This window comes from Rhinoderma darwinii, chromosome 6, assembly GCF_050947455.1.
Source record: "Rhinoderma darwinii isolate aRhiDar2 chromosome 6, aRhiDar2.hap1, whole genome shotgun sequence".
Classification (NCBI taxonomy): Eukaryota; Metazoa; Chordata; class Amphibia; order Anura; family Rhinodermatidae; genus Rhinoderma; species Rhinoderma darwinii.
The window spans coordinates 33,172,462-33,194,032 of NC_134692.1; the positions used below are offsets into that span (position 1 = coordinate 33,172,462).

The 21,571-nt window shown below is 40.3% G+C and overlaps 1 long non-coding RNA gene across 2 annotated transcripts; it reads right to left on the reverse strand.

Moving 5' to 3' along the window:
* Positions 1–3,854: 3,854 nt before the first annotated feature.
* LOC142656237 (uncharacterized) lies at positions 3,855–17,255 on the reverse strand. 2 transcript variants are annotated; one of them, XR_012849632.1, is made up of 3 exons: positions 17,137–17,255; positions 16,230–16,323; positions 3,855–4,294 (listed from the first exon to the last, which is right to left on the reverse strand). It is a non-coding gene; the product is annotated as an uncharacterized LOC142656237 (long non-coding RNA). The 2 variants fall into 2 exon arrangements; XR_012849631.1 differs by lacking the exon at positions 16,230–16,323.
* Between the last annotated feature and the right edge of the window lie 4,316 nt (positions 17,256–21,571).

A 21,571-nucleotide genomic window follows, 5' to 3' on the forward strand; every position in this document is an offset into this window, starting at 1 on the left:
ACTTTTCACTATTTTTCATAATAAAGCATTTTGTAAGGGGAAAAAGTGCGTTTTCAATTTTTTTTTTTACTTGGGACTTTTATTTATTTATTACAAACTTTATGAAACTTTTTTAAAAACTTTTTTTAGTCTCACTAGGGGACTTTATTATGCGATCTTTTGATCGCTTTTATAATACACTGCAATAATTCTGTATTGCAGTGCATTATTGCCTGTCAGTGTAAAACTGACAGGTGTCTGTTAGGCCATGCCTCTGGCATGGCATAACAGGCATTTACTAAAGGCAGACCTGGGGGCCTTTGTTAGGCCCCCAGGCTGCCATAGAAACCATCCACACCCCGCAAATTGTATCGCGGGATGCCGGTGGGGTGAGAGTGGGAGCCCCCTCCCTCCAAAACCACGATTGCTATTGAGCGCCGCATCTGAGGGATTAAACATGATCACCGACCACTGCTAGTGTCTCTGATCGATGCCCTGAAGCCGAAGGCTGTTAACAGCAGCCCGGAATTCAGGAGCACCCCGCCTGATGCGGGAAAACTTCTTCTGAAGCGCCAACGTGAAAAGGCGGCGCTTCAGAATAACTACCCGATACGCCGGTCATTAAGGGGTTAAAGCACAAAATTTATTTTGATAAAGCAGTCCTTACATGTAAATAACAAAAAAAGCTGCAGGAAGCTGATGAATTACTTTCTATGTAGAGTACTTACAGTGTACACTTAAAATCTCTGGTGTCCAAAGAAGCCGCTCATCCTGGCACAGGTAGGGAGTGGTACAGCACATTAGATTTGTACTGCAGAGAAGTGCCACTAGACAGCCAATCACCACGTGTTCTACATATACTAGTAACACAGTGCCTGCAAATTGGCGCTACTTGCACCCCATATGATGCACTGGTTGGCTTTTTACAATAGTCATGCACAGACATTATACCAGTTAAATACACATGCCAGCCAATTGCATGCGCCATAGTGCGTCACTGCCTATGGCATTGTGAATTGAACATAGTTTCAAGTTATGGCCCAGGATAGACCATTGTAATCTGAGAATATGGTACCCTTAGGCCATTGTAATGAGAGGCTCCACTATCGGCTCTCTTTAGCAACCAAAATATCGGGTGTGACGTTTTGCTAGTCACATGGCAACATACTTCATGTCATACGTTAGCTAGGGTCATAGCTAAATAGAACTTACTGGTATAATGTGAGATGATTCATCAAAAGACAGAATTATGAATTTAATCTTTAATTAAACTATTTAATGAAATCATTCAGAACATATTGCATCATTCCCAATGAATTCATCAAGCCCATTAAAGGAATGAAACGGAACCACATATGGAATAGAATCAATTTGATCATTTCTTTGAATGTTATATGAAAGCCTTTGTTCCATTTTTGTCTTTATTCTACCCACACTGTGACATTTTCTCTAAAGGCCAGTATTTAAAGAAGAAAATGACAAGATTAGTATCTTATGTTGTAGAATTCAGTTTGTCTCTACTGGTCAGCAGCAAAGCGGAGCTCTTGCTCCATACAAATCTTTCACCGTCTCATTACAGTCTGTGTGGGTAGAATATTCCTTTAAAAAAAAAAACATTTATAAAATATTACACAGATTTTGGCCAATGTTCAAGAAGATGAAAACATAATAACACAAGGAATAAAAGGTTAAAAGTCTGTTAAACAAACTTCTTTCAAAAGACCCAACACAAAGTAGAAAAAAGTCAAATATGATGTACCTAAGGATCTAAAAAGTTTTTCTCCCTCTGTTTTCTATATCGGCTCTTTCTTTAATACGTTGTTTCCTAATAGAAGAAAAGATATTTTTTATGGGTGACAGTTTTTGCCCCATTGACAGGAAGCCTTTATCTCCTTGTTAATTCATACCTCTATAGCATATTTCATCTTTAGCCTTGGATGAATAGGTTACAAAGAATTATAAGGATATCCCATCAGATAATATGCAAGAACCTTTTTATATACTATTATGAGGATGTAATCCATTGTGATAAGACGTAAGTGTTAAGGCCAATTTTCATTTCCTTGGCATGGTCCATTACATTGTGACCATTCTACTTTAGTTTCTCAATGCTTTGTACTCAACACAAAAGAAGATCTAATCATGTTTCTTGAGAAAGACCATCTTCCACCTCTTTTGTGTCACATAACCAAAGTCACTGTGGATAAGAAGTATGGTAATATCTTGTATAAGTACCAGGCCCCCAAAAAGGGTGCCTTAGAACTTTCACTATTATCCTTCTTGCGTTTTCTTCTTATTTCTTTAGAGCTCTTATCTTTTCATTTTTTTTCATGATTTATCCCCAACACTTTAATGACATCTCTTAAGAATCTACTTTTCAAATAGTGCTTTCGGAAGGCCTTCTTTTTTTTTTTTCATACGCTGCAGATATGAGAAGCCGAGGATAAATCCATCCAAAGCACAATTTCCTTTTCAAATCAATAAGGAACCCAGGAGAAATATGAGAAGACCGAGTATGACCAGATGCCCCTCAGTGAGAACTCTCCTTTAGAACATTGACATGTTGACGAATTCAGTTCCTGGTGGATATTTCTTTATCCTCTACATATGTCGGAACAAGGCCAAAGGGGTGTCTTAAAAAAATACAGCAATGCTGTGGAGCTGCTTCTTGAATAATGGCTTTCATTTAGGAAGCACATATATCTTTGTTCTTTTTTTTTCTTTATATATATCTTTTGGGAAATGAAATAAAAAAAACACGAAGGTTTTGACATTTTGGGCATTTCTTTAAGTTGACCAAAATCCAAAAGTGTTGTGACCATTTCCTAATGATACATTATTATTTTTGATTGGAAGTTATGGTTTATACATCGTTTTGAGTTCTACGTGAGAAGCTTATGAACATGATACCGCTAAGGTATATCCATGTTCCACTATTTTTGTGTTTTAAACTACTCCCATTAAATGTAACTAAGGTTAGAGATAGACTTTACAGTTATGTTGTATACTGTAACAATACAGCAATCCACTTGAATCCACTAGAATACTGAATATTGTTATTTGTTCATATTTAAGAAGATCATTTTACAATAATTCTGGATATTTTTGAGTATTAATAACTACCTTATTTTCCATGCTAGGTTAACACAAGTAGAACCCTACTACAATTGTGCATTTGAAATGTACTTACTGTTACTTTAAATGACATTTTATTTTCAGTAAAATATTTTTCAAATATTTTACATAAGCATAAAAATATTCGTTTTTTTACCTATAATAGTTATGTGATTCCTAATCATAATAATCATAATTATGATTGTATCTCAAATGGATAAATCCAAAAATGGATCAGATTTGTATATGTTACTCCCTGAAAATGTCTGTGACGTCACACTTCTATAATCAGACCAAATACAACGGTCATACAATTATCCAGGACCAAGATGGAAGAACAATAACTGTCCTGCTAAACATTTCATAATTTCCACTTATAATGATTGTATCTGCCAAGTTTCCAATAGCAAAAAGTGGTAAAGTTTTTGGTTATGTAAGAATAATTCAAAAGTTTGTCTGTTTAGAAAACCCATTTTCATATTAAATAATTCTGAGGTAAAAGAGAGCACTCTTAGCCAGAGCACAGGTTGGCTGTAAGGGCATCTCTTGCTTTGGGGGACCCAACAAGCTAATGCATTATATGTACAACCCATTTATTTCAATGGACATTGTGTTATGCTAAATTTTCCCTGTGGTGGCGCTGCAGCAGGGCTGAACACTTGCTAACAGTTTTTCCCACATATTACAGTTGATCACTGGTTGTCCCATAGGGCAACACCATGGGATCATCTTAACGTCGGGGGACCCAAAAAGGCTTTGACCATAGTGGCTAATACCTTTAATTTTGAGCTGCAGCTACTTTATAAGATATCTATAAAGGCTCTTTATAACCTTCATTTTTAAAGTTCTACTTTCTCTGTTTTTTTGGAGGTTTTTTTGAGTGAACATTTCTGTCCGAATAATAAACCCCATATATACTATGAAGTGTTTCTCATCTCCTCACTGCACAGTACTTGACTTGTTTTAGAGCAGTAGCTTGTGCTCCAGAGCTGCCCAAGAGTTGAGTCTTCTGGTCTCTGAGTCATCCCACCCCCGCATGGTTCAGATTCTTTCTTCCTCTGTCATTTGCCTTTCCATGACTGTTCTTCTTGCGTATGTTCTTCTCTTTCTTTGTGTACAAAGCAAAGACACTTCTAATGGTTAGTATGTGTACATGACAGTCAACATGCTTTGTAGAAACTAGGCTCCTCAATGCACAGCTCTAAAAGAAATTTGAACAAAAAATTGGAAAAATGGATTAAGAGGAAAACAGGAACAGATTTTATCAGAGGTTTAAATAATTCTACTGGCAAAGTTTAACTTTTTTTGCCTCCTCCTTTTCTGCTATTTTATTAAATAAAAAATAGAACGCTAACGCATATATGTGAGCAAACCTCAATATTCTTTACCCTGCCTGTTCAATACATTTGCTATCACTATTGCAAACCAATGGACCTAGTCTGTTATGCTAGAGTCACAACACAGACACTTGTAATTGTTATATATAGAAAATGTATCCTTAGCTCCAATATCCGGTTCCAAATATCTTTTTTCAAACTGCTCAACATAACTTGTTGAGCAAAGATGGGCATAATAAGCCGTTCTGTACCATGATATTACATTTAGGAAATTAAATATTCAGTCTGAATTATAACCAGTGGAGGAAAGCTGCTGTAGGTACATGTTGGCAGCGTTCTTTCGGTATGTTTGCCAGACACTTTATACACAAGTATACACAAAAACAGGCCATCTGCCCACTGTCAGCTTCAGAGCTGTTTTATGAAAGCAACATATGGACAGTTTACAGAGGAATGAAAATAGTTTTTTCCAACCACAGAACTACATTAAAGCAAAAAAAAACTAAGTGCAGTCAGAACAGTATTTTTTTGGCAGCCCAGCAACATATGTGTCTATGAGTACAGTATATAAAACCTACGCTAAAGCTTAGCGAAAAGCCTTCAAATTACATTATCATAAGAAGCCAGTAAGACTTAATTGATATAAAGGGCAGGGCAACACTTTGTGTCTAAAAGAAGACTCAGCTGACTGCTTGGCATATCATAAGACCTAGTGATAACCAATCTGGTATGATCAGATCTAATCCACATCTCATATGTGCAAATACAGTATATATGTGACAGGGGCAAATCTAGCTTTTCTGCTGCGGAAGGCAGAAAGAAATATGCCATCCTCCCTAAATTGTTGATGGAAAAGAGGCTCGGTTACCTGTGATGCCAACAGTGAGCCATGAAATGTGTTTCAGATATAGGCCATACTGTTAAATAATCTGGTTATCCCTTCTAAACGACACTTGGTCATTCCCTCAAGACAACACCCATAGTACTACATATATTATCACCTATATAGTAATACCAGCCTCCCCATAGTGACCACAGAGACCGAATTCAAAGTGCCCATTGAATCTGTTTCAGATGCCCAATTCTAGTTACAGTGCATATAACATTCTTATGGGAATTTAGAGATCTGCGCTCTACAGTATATAGCAAGTGTGGAAAAAGATGGAGTGTTGAATGGACACTAACTTTTTAAACAACATATGCTAATCTAATAGTATGCCTGATATAGATGAACTTTGTAAATTACTTACTGTTAAAATTCAATTGTTTTACCCATGCAAATTCTGTGTGAAGCTACTGCCACTAGGTGTCTCCGTTCCTGTAATCTGAGGTCCACCCCCTGTTGTCACAGGCTGCTGGTAAGATTTAATTGTCACCCCAGTGCTGGATTCTCAGCTACACTGTACGTTACTGCTGTATCTCCTCCATGCTGCTGCAGATTCTATATATGTGATAGATAGAGATAAGAGAGCAGGATTCTCTTCTTATCTGTGTGCAGTGTATAGAAGACATAATTAGACTCTACCCACTAGCTCAGAGACAACTGAGAATTACAGAGAGAGCCTGCAGAGGGGAAAACTGCTAAAAAATGCAGAATACAAGTCATATAATTTCCAGAAATAGTGTAATTCCTTATGTACACACACTTGATAGTTTATTCTGAAAAGTCTCCTTTAAAAGTTAGGTAGGCTTTAAGGACATTTACAGGGGAGGTGCTTTTCGATACTTTAGACATTTATGGGTGATTTTCATTCAAACCTGTCCCATACAAGAACACTAAGTCAGTGAAGGCATGACTGCGTCTAGGACCTTCCATCACTATAAGAACAGTCTATTATATAGAAGAAAGTTTCAGAAGACCAGTAGGAGGATTAGAGCAATGAAGTTGATATTAGACAGTCTGATTCAGGTAAAATGTTCTGGTAGATCTTCTTCACAAGATTAACATACTGATGAAATCTGAGCGGGAGAACACATGGCTTTTCTAGTAGACAGTGAACAAGTGAATTGTTTGTGATGTCATTTAGCTATATTTTGCATGACAATTACAAAAGTTATATATAATATACATATATCACATATATTGCAACTATCAAAATTAGGAACTTAATATTTTGATTTGGTGCTCCTGAGTGATTATGTCTAGGTTATGGTGGCGTTCCAAAAATGACACTCACTCATACCAGCCATTTCATTGCCCATAGAAGTGCTCACCCAGCATTTCCATAGACCACAAACGGCATATGAGTCTGGAATGGAGATTTAAATGCCATTTGGAAAATTTGGAAAGCTGAGTGACAACCCTTATAAACACTGTAATTATTATTTTTATTAGTTGTCACTCAGCATATGTTACCAGAGACCAAGATAACTCAGAAATTACTGAATAAAATATTAATAGGACTTCTGAAGGGTGTTACTTTTGAAATGCACTTGAATGGTGACCCTATTTGAAGACACATTGATTAGATACCTACGGATTGCGTTGGGCATAGCTCCCTGGGACAGTCCCAAATTTTCAAACCAAATTTGCGTTAATACATTTACTTCATTGCTCCAGAAAATGTCCAAATTATATATTATATTATTAATAAAACATTTGATGTTATTTGGACCATGGAAATATCTATAATCAGGTGATTTTACAAACTCCATTCAGATGTATGGAACAGTCGCAGAAATGCATGCAGTGAATCTACCTTTTCCCTCTTTGACCGATGAAAAGTTGGGAGGTATGGCATTTGGATAAATAGATAGGGGCAGAGAAAAAGTGTTTGAGCTTAACTATGCCCATGATAGAGGACCACACAAAATTAGGCTAGATTGACATGTGGTATATTATTCTACCGCGCATCTGGCGCACCACAGCAAATATGCTGCAAAATCTGCATGTCTTACAATGCAGAGGGGGAAATCCGCATTTAAATTCGTATGCAACACATGTCGATTCTGCAGCAGATTAGGTGTGGCCAAATTTGTTGCATAAAAATATGCCACGTGTGAATTCAGCCTTGAAGGGAGCCTGTCAGCAGAGCTGCTCCCCTCCGGCTTCTCCCCATCTGCCTGAAGTTGATTGTCAAGGTCTCTCCTTATTTGTATATAGGGAGAGACCCAGCACTTTAGAGTAAAACATCGTTCACTGTAAGCAGCACATCTGTCGCTGTATCTTCCCTTTAAGACATAAGATAAAACACTATAAAGATTATAACACTAAAAAACTATAAAGAAAAGTGATGTTTGCTCTGTGCGATTACTCTATTATGCTTATTTCACAGCCATTCACCATTAGTTACCATTTGCCAATTTAACCTCGTGTCTGAAAGAAAAGTTACTTAATTAAGAAAACTTTGCTTGCTGAGCTCTGGGCTGTAATTCAAAAGCTCACATGGTGATGAGCAAAACTTGAAAACACCAGAACAAGTTACACGCTCTGAACTCTGCGATGCGATGATTAGTACCCTCAGTGCGTCCTAGGAAGCCACTATAATGGGAAGATTGTAGCAATTGTAGAAACAGCGCTCTAAAGGAACGCGTGAAACTAATTACCAGGACTCTGTCAGTCTTACTATATTCTGGAAATACATTTTTATGATTGTGGCGTCTGCATGCAGCCGGAACATTATTATTTAACTCTATGTCTATGCAGGGAATTTGGAGCTCTTAATACAGAAAGAGTTTGGTACATTAGCAAAATTTTTTTACCTATTTAATAAAAAATGTTTTTCATAGGCAGAAATTTACTTTATATTTAGATAGGGGTCGCATTAAAGTCACAGTCGCCATGTAAATTCCATTATGCCCTATAAATAAAAAGTCACATTTGACCTTGCGACTATCACAAAAATTCCAACATGGCTGGAAATGTTGCAATAGTAGTCCCCATAGGGAATGATAGACGATGCATTGTGACTGGGATTTGCATGCCTCTCGATTGTGACTTTACATGTCATGGTAATAATGATCAGAAATATCAGCCCTCACTAATAGATTTCTAATTTTTTTGTGACAGAAGCTGGAAATGGAAATGTTTGGGAATGCTTTATCGTGTTCTTTACACTCAGATTTCTTTCCGTTTGAGGTGAAAAAATAGAAGGAAAAACAGATACACCCTAATGTTAGTGAGAATAGAGCCTAATGCCGGCTTAGTTTTCATACCTCTCTGATTTATAGTAAATTATTTTATAAATACATATCGGAAGATAGTATTGTTTGGGCTAATGGAGCTGAGAATCCCCCGGATTACTAAGGGGTCGTCCACCACCCTCCCTCCCTGACCAAGCTGGTTCTATCGATCTATCTATCTATCTATCTATCTATCTATCTATCTATCTATCTATCTATCTATCTATCTATCTATCTATCTATCTATCTATCCATTGCTGTTTAAACACATTGGTGGACCCAGTGCAAGGATGTCGAGTGCCCCCCCCTTCTTCCAGGAAGAGCTAATATAATGTCCCATAATGCTGCCCACATAGTATAATGCCCCCATAGTTTCCCACATACAGTATAATTCCCCTTGCGTGCCCCCACACAAAATCATGCTCCTATAGTGCTCCCCACACAGTATAATGCCCCTATAGTACCCCCAAACAGTATTATGCCCTCAAAGTGCCTAACCACAAAGTATAATGCCCCTAATAGTATCTCCCCACTCAGTATAATGCCCCCACACAGAATCATGCCCCCATAGTGCTCTCTCACACAGTATCATGTCCACATAGTGCCCCCACACATTATAATTCCCCATAGTGCCCCACGCACAGTATAATGCCCCATAATTCCCCCCACAGCATATAATGCTCCCCCACAGTATAATACCCCATAGTGTCTCCTACACACAGTATATAATGCCTCCATAGTGCCTTCCACACACACAGTATAACGCCCCGATAGTGCTGCCTGACACAGAATCATGCCCCATAGTTTAATGTCCTTATAGTGTCCCCCTACACAGTATATTGCCCCCATAGTGCCCCCTACACACAGTATATTAGGTGCCCCTCTCAGTATAATGCCCCCATAGTGCCCCACAAACAGTATATCATACCCCCATAGTGCCTCCCACGTGCTCAGTATAATACCCCCATAGTACCTCCCACACACAGTATAAAGCCCCTATAGTGCCTCCTAAGAAAAATAAAAAATACTCACCTAGTCCTGTTCCCACAAGGAATGGAGGAGATCCCTCTGCAAGTCTCCTCCGGTCTGTGCGGTGTGTGCCCCTGCACTGCCAGGCACGATTATGTCACTACATCGTGCCTGTCTGCTCCAAGCCGCTCACCTCAGGCATCACAGGGTAAATGGTGGAACAGAGAGCTGAAGGCTCCTGAGGATTCGGATACATTTGAAAATGGTGCTGCTGCCAGGAAGCATGTGTGCCAGGGGACCCGATACAAGTGCACCATTTGCCCTAGTGTTAAGGCCTCATGCATGCGGCCGTGCCCGTAATCACGGGCTGCGATTGCGGGCATGGCCGGCCACCCACATTTTATGGGAGCACGGACAATCAAAACCAAAAGATAGGACATGTCCTATCTTTTGCGGTACACTTCTACGGCCCGGACACCTTCCCATAAATAAACAAGAAGGTGTCTGTGGATAATAGAATGAATGCATCCGTAATTTCGGACCGTAATTGCGGTCTGAAATTACGGACGATTTTTATGGTCATGTGCATGGGGCCTAAAGCGGCCCTCTGTCTGTCTCCTCATTTCTTTCTGTATGTCTATTAAATTCAACAACCCTTTAAATAGGCATTTATGACCTTGGAACCTACACTAAGGAGGGAAGGTCTGTTGTGAAATTTAAAAGGGCCCCAAAATGTAAAGCGATGTTGGCTATTCAAATTTTGCTATGAGGCCCAGCTACTATCTTGGCAATAGTTATTTATATGGCAAATTTATTCTCTGAGTTCCCCACCACTCAAAAATACGTGATCCCCTGATGGGAGTTCGGCAAATCTATCTAGCTGAGAAGAGGTGGAAACTGACTCGGCTACCTCTATAATTACTATAGACATATTTTTTTTTTTTACACTTATTTTTATTGTAGTTTTGTATTTTTACAATAAAAGAACAATATAAACCAATAGGCATGAAACAGTCATCAAATAAGAAACAGAAAAATGACCATCAGTTAGTATAACAGAGCAATGTATGGTATTAAGAAACACAAACTAACATACAAATTAAGAAAATGTTGGTTTATCAGCCTGGTGTATAAAGATTCCTTAGATGGTCAAACATATGTGGATGGCCTTATTCAGGACAGTTTAAAACCAGATAGTGTCAAGTAAAAAGAAAAAAAGATGGAAAAGGAATAAAATAAACAATTCTAAAATTTTATATTTGGAAGTATGGAATTTGGAAATAGAAAAAAAAATTGTGCCTCTTTATATTGAGAGTAGATTTGTGCTGTGTTAAGAAGGCAGGACAAAATCTATCTATCCATGGGGTCCAGACTCTCAGGAATTTGTTGTGAAAAGCGTCACACACATCGGCGACCCCCTCTCTTACAGTGAAGAAATGTAGAAAAAATCCTCAGCACATCACATCCACATTTGAAAAAATATAAACAGAGATTTATTTCAACATAATGTTAAAAGCCCATAGGACACAGGTAGTGTAGTTAATGATGTTAATAATCTTAGTATAATTAGAGCTATGTACAGTAGAAAAAACTATAGGGGATATTGATGAAAAATCAGTTTTTCTGCTGTTTTAAAAAAAGGATTGTATTGATTTATTTGTAACAAAATTCCAGCCTTTTTTCCACATCCACTTTTTGTAGCCTCTATGTGAGAGTTTCTGCTCTAAATCATTACATTGTGTGGAGAAAGACAAATCATCTGAACAAGCTCTTCTAGTTCTAATTAATTCACCTTTGCGGTATCGCTTTCACAGTGTGACTGGGGTGACAACTAGATGCATGTCAAATAGTATTACCTGCCAAGGTTTTGCAGTATAAAGAGGTAGAAACACATTTATTTACTTTATCCCCACTTAGAAATAAATCCAAAAAGGGAGTTTGAGAACTAAATGTATTAAAGGTGAATTTTAAATTCAAGTTATTGTCATTAATAAAATGTATAAAATGTGGTATTGAAGTCACATCTCCAGCCCAGACCAGAAGCAGGTTGCCAATATAGCGTCCATACCACATAATGGCATTACTGTACAGGTCGATTTCTGAAAAAATGAATTTTTCTTCCCACCATGACATATATAGATTGGCCAATGAAGGGGAAAATTTAGAGCCCATAGGGGCAACTTTGATTTGTATATAAAACTCGTCAAAACTGAAAAAATTGTGACTCAACAGATATTCTATAGACATTATAATAAACTCCTGTAATTCTGGGGTATAAGTACTGTATTTATTTAAATGGAATTCAACAGCGTGACGTGCCAGATCGTTGGGAATACAAGAATATATCCCACCACGACATCGCACGTGAGCCAAGAGGAAGTGTTGGACCATTTGAAGTCCTGGAAAGATTTGAGTACTTCTTTGCTATCTTTCAGATAGTCAGGGCTTCGTTGGACCAGAGGTTGTAATAAATTGTCTATCCATGCACTAAATTTTTAGTTAAGAGATCCTATGCCCAATATAATCGGACGTAGAGGACATGGAAAGACTTCTTTGTGCACTTTAGGAAAACTGCGAAAAATAGGCATGATTGTAAAATCAGGAATAAGGTGTTTAGTGGTTTTTTCATTTGGAACTCCCAAGCCCAAGCCCTCTTTTAGTAATTTATTTAATGATGTACATACTGCAGTTGGATCAGACAATAATTTTCAATATGTATTGGTGTTGGATAATAGATCGTTTACTTGTTTTTTGTATAAGCAAGAGCCCAAAATCACTACTGCACCCCCTTATCAGCTTTACGGATGACAATATTTTTATTTTTATTTCAGTTGTCTAGACAAAATAATTCCTTTTTAGTAAGATTATTTTCTTGGCTAATTAAATCAGAATTAATATTGGATAACTGAGGGGTAGAAATTTTATCGTATCGGGATTTAAGATCCCTTTGTATACAGAATTGGAAGTCATCCAAAATATCAACCCATGATTGAGTAGGATAAAACCTAGGATTCGATATCTTATAATCTGCTATTTGAGTGTTTTGATAAATGGGATCATAACTTTCTTTATACAAATCCATTAAATGTAGTAGTGATTTTTGTTCCAAAAAATTTAGACTGGAAAATTGATTTTGAGACATAACACATTCATGTGAGGCATGACCAAGAAAGTCCAGATTATTAGACATAGAAGGAATTGAAGCAGGATCATCAATGGTGTCATAGGAAATATTTCCTTAAGAATCTTGATAGTGATCAATTTAAAAAAAATGTCTCTTTACTGTTAGGAGACGGGTGAATCCGTTGACATCCAAAATTGTTTGGAAATGTAAAGGATTTGACTGACACAGCTTCTGTGTTGACGCCCGTGGTTAATCAGCCTGCATCTGTTCCTAGGTCTGCTAGAGTGACTCGATCTGCTACCACTCAGGCTGGTAGGCTGAGGAGTGGGAGAACCTATCACAGCCTGACCAGACAGTTCTATCTCCCACCCTTGGTCTATTTATACCTTCATTTGCTGCTTGTCCTTTGCCTGTGATTCTCTTGTTTCCTGGCTCTGCTGTTCCTGCTATTACCATTGACCTCTGCTTCATATTGACCCTGGCTTGTATGACTATTCTCCTGCTCTGCTTTTGCTACCGCTTACTCTCCTGGTTTGACTCGGCTCGTTCACTACTCTTTTGCTCACGGTGTTGCCGTGGGCAACTGCCCCACTTCCCTTTGCTTCTGTGTACCCTTGTCTTGTGTTGTCTGTCGTGCACATATTGAGCGTAGGGACCGTCGCCCAGTTGTACGCCGTCGCCTAGGACAGGCCGTGCAAGTAGGCAGGGACTGAGTGGCGGGTAGATTAGGGCTCACCTGTCCGTCTCTCTACCCCGACATTACAGGAAAAGGTTAAACTTGGCTGTAGGTACAAAATTTAGTCCTTTTGAAAGAACACTGATTTCATTTTTATTCAGGATTGTTGGAGATAAAATAAAGATACTTTTATTGTGGAAATGTCCAGCTAAGTTGGTCTTTTTCTCGTTTGGTATCTTTTTGTTCCTCTGCCTCCTGCCACACCTGTGGCTTTTTTGCTGCTATCTTTTTCTTTTGTTCGTATTGTCCTCTCTTACAGTGCCTTGTGAAATTATTCACTCCATTGGTGTTTTTCCTGTTTTGTTGCATTATAACCCTGAATTAAAATGTATTTTTTGGGAGGTTTGTACTTGTATTTGCAAGTCACTAAGGGGTTGTCTCCAATAGCTTCTAGACACATGGATTCTTGCCCATTCTTCCAGGCAAAACTGCTCCAATTACTTTAAGTGAGTTGCATTGATGTACAGCAAACTTCAAGTCATGCCACAGATTCTCACTTGGATTGAGGTCTGGACTTTCACTCGGCCATTCCAAGATGTTTACATGTTTTTCCTTACACCACTCCAGTGTAACTTCAGCTGTATGTTTAGGGTCATTGTCTTACTGGAGGGTGAACCTAGTCCAGTCTCATTTCCTGGCAGACAAACAGGTTTTTCTTCAAGAATTGCCCTGGATTTACTGCCATCCATCTTTCCTTCAATCCTGGCTAGTTTTTCAGTCCCTGACGAAGAAAAGCACCCCCACAGCATGATGCTACCACCACCATGCTTCACTGCGGGAATGTGTTCTTGGGGTGGGAAGTGTTGGGTTTCCTCCACACAAAGCGTTTCTCATGATGGCCAAAAAGTTCAATGTTAGTCTCATCTGACCAGAGAACCTTCTTCCATGTGTTTGGGGAGACTACGACATGCTGTTTGGCAAACTCAAAATGTGTTTTCTTATGTTTTTCTTTAAAGAGGCTCTGTCACCAGATTTTGCAACCCCTATCTGCTATTGCAGCAGATAGGCGCTGCAATGTAGATTACAGTAACGTTTTTATTTTTTAAAAACGAGCATTTTTGGCCAAGATATGACCATTTTTGTATTTATGCAAATGAGGCTTGCAAAAGTACAACTGGGCGTGTTGAAAAGTAAAAGTACAACTGGGCGTGTATTATGTGCGTACATCGGGGCGTTTTTACTTCTTTTACTAGCTGGGCGTTCTGACGAGAAGTATCATCCACTTCTCTTCAGAACGCCCAGCTTCTGACAGTGCAGATCTGTGACGTCACTCACAGGTCCTGCATCGTGTCAGACGAGCGAGGACACATCGGCACCAGAGGCTACAGATGATTCTGCAGCAGCATCGGCGTTTGCAGGTAAGTCGATGTAGCTACTTACCTGCAAACGCTGATGCTGCTGCAGAATCAACTGTAGCCTCTGGTGCCGATGTGGCCGACACGATGCAGGACCTGTGAGTGACGTCACAGATCTGCACTGCCAGAAGCTAAGCGTTCTGAAGAGAAGTGGATGATACTTCTCGTCAGAACGCCCAGCTAGTAAAAGAAGTAAACACGCCCCGATGTACGCACATAATACACGCCCAGTTGTACTTTTACTTTTCAAGACGCCCAGTTGTACTTTTGCAAGCCTCATTTGCATAAATACAAAAATGGTCATAACTTGGCCATAAATGCTCGTTTTTTAAAAATAAAAACGTTACTGTAATCTACATTGCAGCGCCTATCTGCTGCAATAGCAGATAGGGGTTGCAAAATCTGGTGACAGAGCCTCTTTAAGCACTGGCTTTTTTTCTGGCCACTTCCATAAAGCCCGACTCTGTGGAGTGTACGGCTTATCGTGGCCCTAAGGACAGATGCTTGCATCTCCGCTCTGGATCTTTGGAGATCCTTCAGTGTTATCGTTGATGTCTTTGTTGAATCTCTGATTAATTCCCTCCTTGCCCGGTCTGTAAGTTTTGGTGGGCAGTCTTCTCTTGTCAGGTTTGTACGTGTGCCATATTTTTACCATTTTGTTATAATGGATTTAACAGTGCTGCGTGGGTTGTTCAGAGTTCAGGGTTTTTTCTTATAAACCAGTCCTGATCTATACTTCTTCACAACTTTGTCTCTGACCTGTTTGGAGTGCTCCTTGGTATTCATGTTGTTTTCTTAGTGGTTTTGCAGAAGTATTTATACTGACATCATGTGACAGATCAGGTGACAGTTTGATTGCACACAGGGGGACCTTATTTAGGGGTTTCATAGCAAAGGGGGTGAATACATTTGTACTCACAACTTATTCGTTTTTAGTTGTTTCTTTTTCTTTTTTTAAACAAGGTATTATTTTTCATTCCACTGTAACAATTTGGAGTATTTTGTCAGGTCCTCTACATATAATCTAATTTAAAATCCATTTTAATTCCAGGTTGTAACCCAACAAAACATGAAAAACACCAAGGGGGGTGTATATGTGGCTGCAATAGGGGGTAAAGTGGGATTTCCTGTATTATCATATATGATTTGACATCAGAAGACAACATTTTTCCACATTTACTTTAAATATATATTTTTTATATATGTATGCATCATGACATGCCACAGGAGAACATTTTCTTATATGCACAGATATAGCAGTGCTGAGTTTGCATTGGCTCAACTTATTGTGATAGCAGAATATTTGGGGTTTTTCATAGTAGTGCATTTGACCTAGTATATTATCTGAACTTAGTATGTTATCATAATGCACAACAAAAAACAATTAAATGATAAATTCAGCTCTGCTATATCTGTAGTTTATAGAAATAAAAAAATTATTCCATAAATAAACAATATTAGCAAGTCATCTATACTTTCAGTTTCATTCATACCTGTTCCATGATATTTTCAGACACTTGAAGTCCATGTGCTTAAAAATTGACACCATGCCTAGTCCATCTTCTTTTGCCAAGCAGACATTTGGTGCTTACAACAAAACAAGAGATACGCGTAATTGTTTGTTTTTCCTTACTAAATGATGCTAGCTGTAAACAGTTGCTTTTACTTTTTCAGTTAACGTGTAATTACATTTTCAGACTTGAATTGTATATAATTGATCCTTATTTACGGAATAACTATGGTATATTATATAGGAAGACTTAGAATTTAAGTACAAGGTTGTTGTTGTTTACCCAAAAAATATTTTCCATCCTTAAAATATATTAAAAAGTTAAAGACGGGAAAAATTCTGGTTTATATGTATTTCATAGCCCCAAGTAATGCTCATACAGAATAAATATATGAATTTCCCTGAAACTCTCCTGGATGATGTCATCAGTAGTGAGATCACCAAGACATCGATGTTGGCCGCTGTGGTGTCATTACCCACTATGGAGCCTTAAAAGGGATGTAAAAAGCCTTTGGCATAAGGTGGCCCCTGCTTCCTAGTGCAACATCATGGCTATGTGACGGTCCCAGGGTTCAATTTATAAGGCTGGCGCCCCTAGTGACATCATGCTCTGCGCACTTACCTGGGATGTCAGAACTCATTCTGAGGCCTTAAAGGGGACACAAAAGGCAATGTCATCCTTGTAACATCATCACCCCTGGGATGTCATCAAATGCACTGTTGTCCTACAAGGGACCTACCAGCCCATGTATGAGACAACCTCTCCCCTGAAGATATCATCAGCAGCAACTTCAACAAGGGAGTGACATCGGCACCTGTGACGTCCTGCTCGCTGCATCATTACCTGCAGCCTTAATGTAGACATAGAACTCCTATGGCTTTGGCTATACCTGCTCCCGGGTTCTGCCGCTACAGCTGTTGGCAGATGCAGATCAGAGTGCTCAGTTGATAGGTTAGGACCCTCGGTGCATTAGCGCCCACCACGCCCCCTCCTGTGACATCACTACTGGTTCCTGGGCCTTTAAAAAGACATGTCAGGCAATTTCACTGATGCTGCTCATTATAATGTCACCACTATTGTGACGTCACCACCTTTGTGATGTCACTGCCCTTAAAACCTCAATAACCCTCTGACATCACCAAAGCAGTGACTTTAGCCATCATGATATCACTCCCACACCTGGGAGCAACTGCTGCGGCTGCAAGGTAACCAATCAAACTGGAGCCTTAAAAGGGATGTCTGTTGTGACCCTTATGATGTCACTATTCCTACAGGTGCCCTACAGGGTACCCACCATGTTCCAAACAATTTCCCTGATAATGTCATCAGTGTTAACATCACCAAGCCAGTGTTCCCTCTAGTGACATTACAGTCATGGTGTAATCACCTGACATGGACCCTTAAAGGGCATGCACCACATCTTTGCCAAGGGCTGCCCCTACTCCAGATGAAGCTCAATTTATAGGGCCGGGACACTTTGTCAAATCACTTACCGCCATGTCCTTACCTGTGCCATCATCATCATCCATTCTTAGGAGTTGTCAGGCAATGTTGCTGAAAGCAGTGGTGGATTAAGTAGACCATGAGCCCTGGGCTGTTCCACAAACTTGGGCCCCCCCTTCCCCACCACCGCTCTGCCGTACCTATAGTGAACACTACCTTTCAGTGCGAGCATTGACAAATGGGCTGTGTCCCTACATACTGACAGACTCCAACCATCGCTGACAGTATCACACTGTGTAGGGACACATCCTCCTGACAATGGGAATGGTAACACGCATTTGTCTATTAGTCCTGGACTTCACAAAGACTTTATGTGGAATACAAGGATTTCCTACAACAGACATTTCAAGAGAGCTGACAGCTCCTCTATAAATCCAGTGACTCACAAGTGATGTCTTCTCTGATGGGAGTCGTTTCTTTTCTTCTCCATCTGACATAGACCATTATGGCGACTTCTCCTGATGACTGACGAGTTTCCTGACAAGACTTCTTTGCACCTTGTTTCTGCAGCCATTTCCAGCATCGATAGAAACACAAAAATTCAAACACCAAGGCCCAGGCCCATACATTAAAGGGGTTATCTGGGCACGGACTGTTTTTTCATACCAATGACTTATCCACGTGCCTGCACAACCCCTTTTACTCAGACTAATAAATTCGGACCCTAGACCAGATCCTAGAATACATACAGAGCCCAGACCTTCTAAATGATTGCAGTCCCCAGACCAGACCCCTCTAAATAAATACAGATCCCAGAACAAGCACCCTAAATAAACACAGACCCTAGACCAGACCCTCCTAAATACAGACCTCGGACCAGACCCCCAAATACAGACCCCAGACCTGACCCCCTAAACTAATAATGACCCTAGATCTGATTCCCCAGACTAATACAGACCTCAGACAGACCCCTAAATACAGACCCCTAAATACAGAACCCAGACCAGACCCGCTAAAATACAGACCATTGACCCCCTAGATACAGACCCCAGACCAGGCCCCCTAAACTAATACAGACCCCAGACCCCTAAATACAGACCCATAAATATAGACCATTAAACTAATACAGACCCAGACTAGGCCCCCTATATACAGACGCCTTAAACTAATGCAGACCCCAGACCAGAACCCCTAAATACAGACCCCAGACCAGATCCCCTAAACACAGACCCCTTAAACCAATCCATCCCCTTATACTTACATAGCAGCTCAGTCTTTTATATCGTTTTGCTGCTGTTCTAGGACCTGCGGTCATTTGACCTGCAGGTCTCTAAACAGTAGCAAGAACGGCAAGCATAAGGTCATGTGACCTTATGTCTGCAGGTCCTTTTGAAGGACATATACAACATAGTTCTGTCACGTTTTTTGCTGCAATTTGCGGCAAAACGAGACAAAACTGCATTGGAATTTGAGCAGCCATGTGCCCCCTGGGATGATCCGCTATTGGCTGAAAGTGTCCATTATGATCTCACTATACCTGTATCGTAATAACTCTGTGATGGCTCACTAGATGCACTAGTGCGCAACAGTGGACCCAGCAGCCCATGCCCGTGACAATTTTAACATTCGATGGCATACACCCTAAGCAGTGACATCACCAAGGCAGTACCGTTGGCATGTATTTAATAGAGGTGGGCCCCCAGTCCAGGACCCACCTTTTATTAGTCAGAGTGGAAAGTCACCAGAAACAGTGGCTCCCATGGATATCCAATGAATGGCCAGCATTTAATACTACATTTTGGGATTAAGCATAAGATAATAGCTGATGGCTGGAGGTTTCTGAAGCCCGACCGTCAGATTATCGTCTGGACTTGCTTCAATTTGAAAGGGGCTGTCGTGATGGAATAATCACCTAAAGTATATAAGGCTCTGTTCACACTACCGTCATGAATTTTTTTAGAACGAAACCATGACGTTGGATCTGTCGAATACCGGATCCGTCAAATGATCGACACCAATTGCGCTTAATGAACCCCACTGACTATGATAGGGCACGTTGTTTTAACAGAAAGAATAGCGCTACATGCTGCGCTATTCTTCCTGTCAAATATGACAATTGCCAATGGATGCTCAGAGGGTAGCGTGAACTCAGCCTTAATTTACTCTCAGGCAAGCAGCTTCTCCTTCTACACAGACATGCATGGACGTAGGCACCTGGGATCATATATAATTGCATTGACCCGCAGATGATTACATGGAATATTTTCATGGATTGGATGTTAATTTCTGCTCACTGCACATCACACTTGCGGTGCCAATGCTGGATCAAAGGAACTCTACAGTATACGTATCCAGCCACTCACCAGATTAATGAATATCCACATCCACAGCCTCATTACAGTGTACCACACAATATAAACTCCACAAGAATTAATCAGAGCAGACTCTAATTTGTCCCTTAGGTTTACTCAGCTGCAAGTTTATCATATTCTCTCTAAATGTCACCGCTCTAATATGTTTTTTTATAGATGAAAAATGTGTCAAGTAAACAGATTATAATTTGAGATGTTATGGATGAAGTACAAAAGGTTGAATCAATGACTAACCCAGTGTGAGGGTGGCTTCTCCGCCTCTCTAAAAACAGCAATGTACAAATTTTCTATATCTTTTTCAGATTTGTGCTGTGCAACCCTTGTTTTCCATTCCTGTTACCTAGTTACACACTATCCCTCCTACATTGTAGATAGACTAAAAATACAAAGAGATTCAAACACATGGTTAAATTGGTATTCCCAAAATAGACATTTATCACCTATCCACAGGACCCCCACCAATCACTAGACAGAACAGGGGTCCCAAAACGCTTATTCTTCCTCAATGCAAGACCGTTTGTAGAGCTGCTCCATTCAAAGTCTATGAGAATGATGGAGACAGCGAAGTACAGCGCTCGGCTGTTTCCATCAGTCCCGTAGCCATTGTATGGAGCGGCATATCACTTTCTTGTCCACCCCTTCATTCAAGCTCCTCGTCACTGGGGGGGGGGGGTCTGCAGTGAAGAGGAACAAGGGGATCAGGACCTTGGGTCTAGTGATCATGGTGGTCCCATCTACATCCCCAGGACCCAGGTCCTGCAGATAGGTGATAAGTGTAAATTCCTTTCCCCTACAGCAGCCACAAACTTCCCCCAGTAATAACAGCTGATGATTGGAGGTTTCAGTAGCTGACCCCACGGGACTGTCTTTAGAGAAGACTGTAACAGCGAATTGTCTTTATGAGACAACCCCTTTAACTCTATGAGGCTGTATTACTGTAATGATAGGGGTAGGGAAACGGACAAGTGAGCCCTAATCTACCCGCCACTCTGTCCCTGCCTACTTGCAACGACCCGCCCTAGGCGACGGGGTACAACTGGGCGGCGGTCCCTACGCTCAGTAAGTGCACGAGACAAAACATACAAGGGAATATAAAGCAAGGGGAAAGGGGCAGTTGCCCACGGCAACACCGTGAGCAACAGAGTGGTGAACGAGCCAAGTCAAACCAGGAGAGCATGAGGTACCAAACGCAGAGCAGAAGAGTAGTCAGAAAGCCAGGGTTAGAATGGAGCAGGATCAAATTGTTAGGAGCTGTAGCTGGGCCAGGAAACCACACGGAAAGAATCACAAGCAAGGAGGAAAAGGAAAGGCAGGTATAAATAGACAGAGGGCGGGAGCTAGCTGAGTCTGGCCAGGCTGCGATAGGCTCTCCCACTCCTAAGCCTGCCAGCCTGAGTGGTGGAAGCTGGAGTCAGTCTCAGAGAGATAGACTCAGGTGAAGACTGATTACCTAAGGAAGCTAACCCTGAAGCTGTGCCTGGCAGATCCTTTACAGTACCCCCCCTTTTA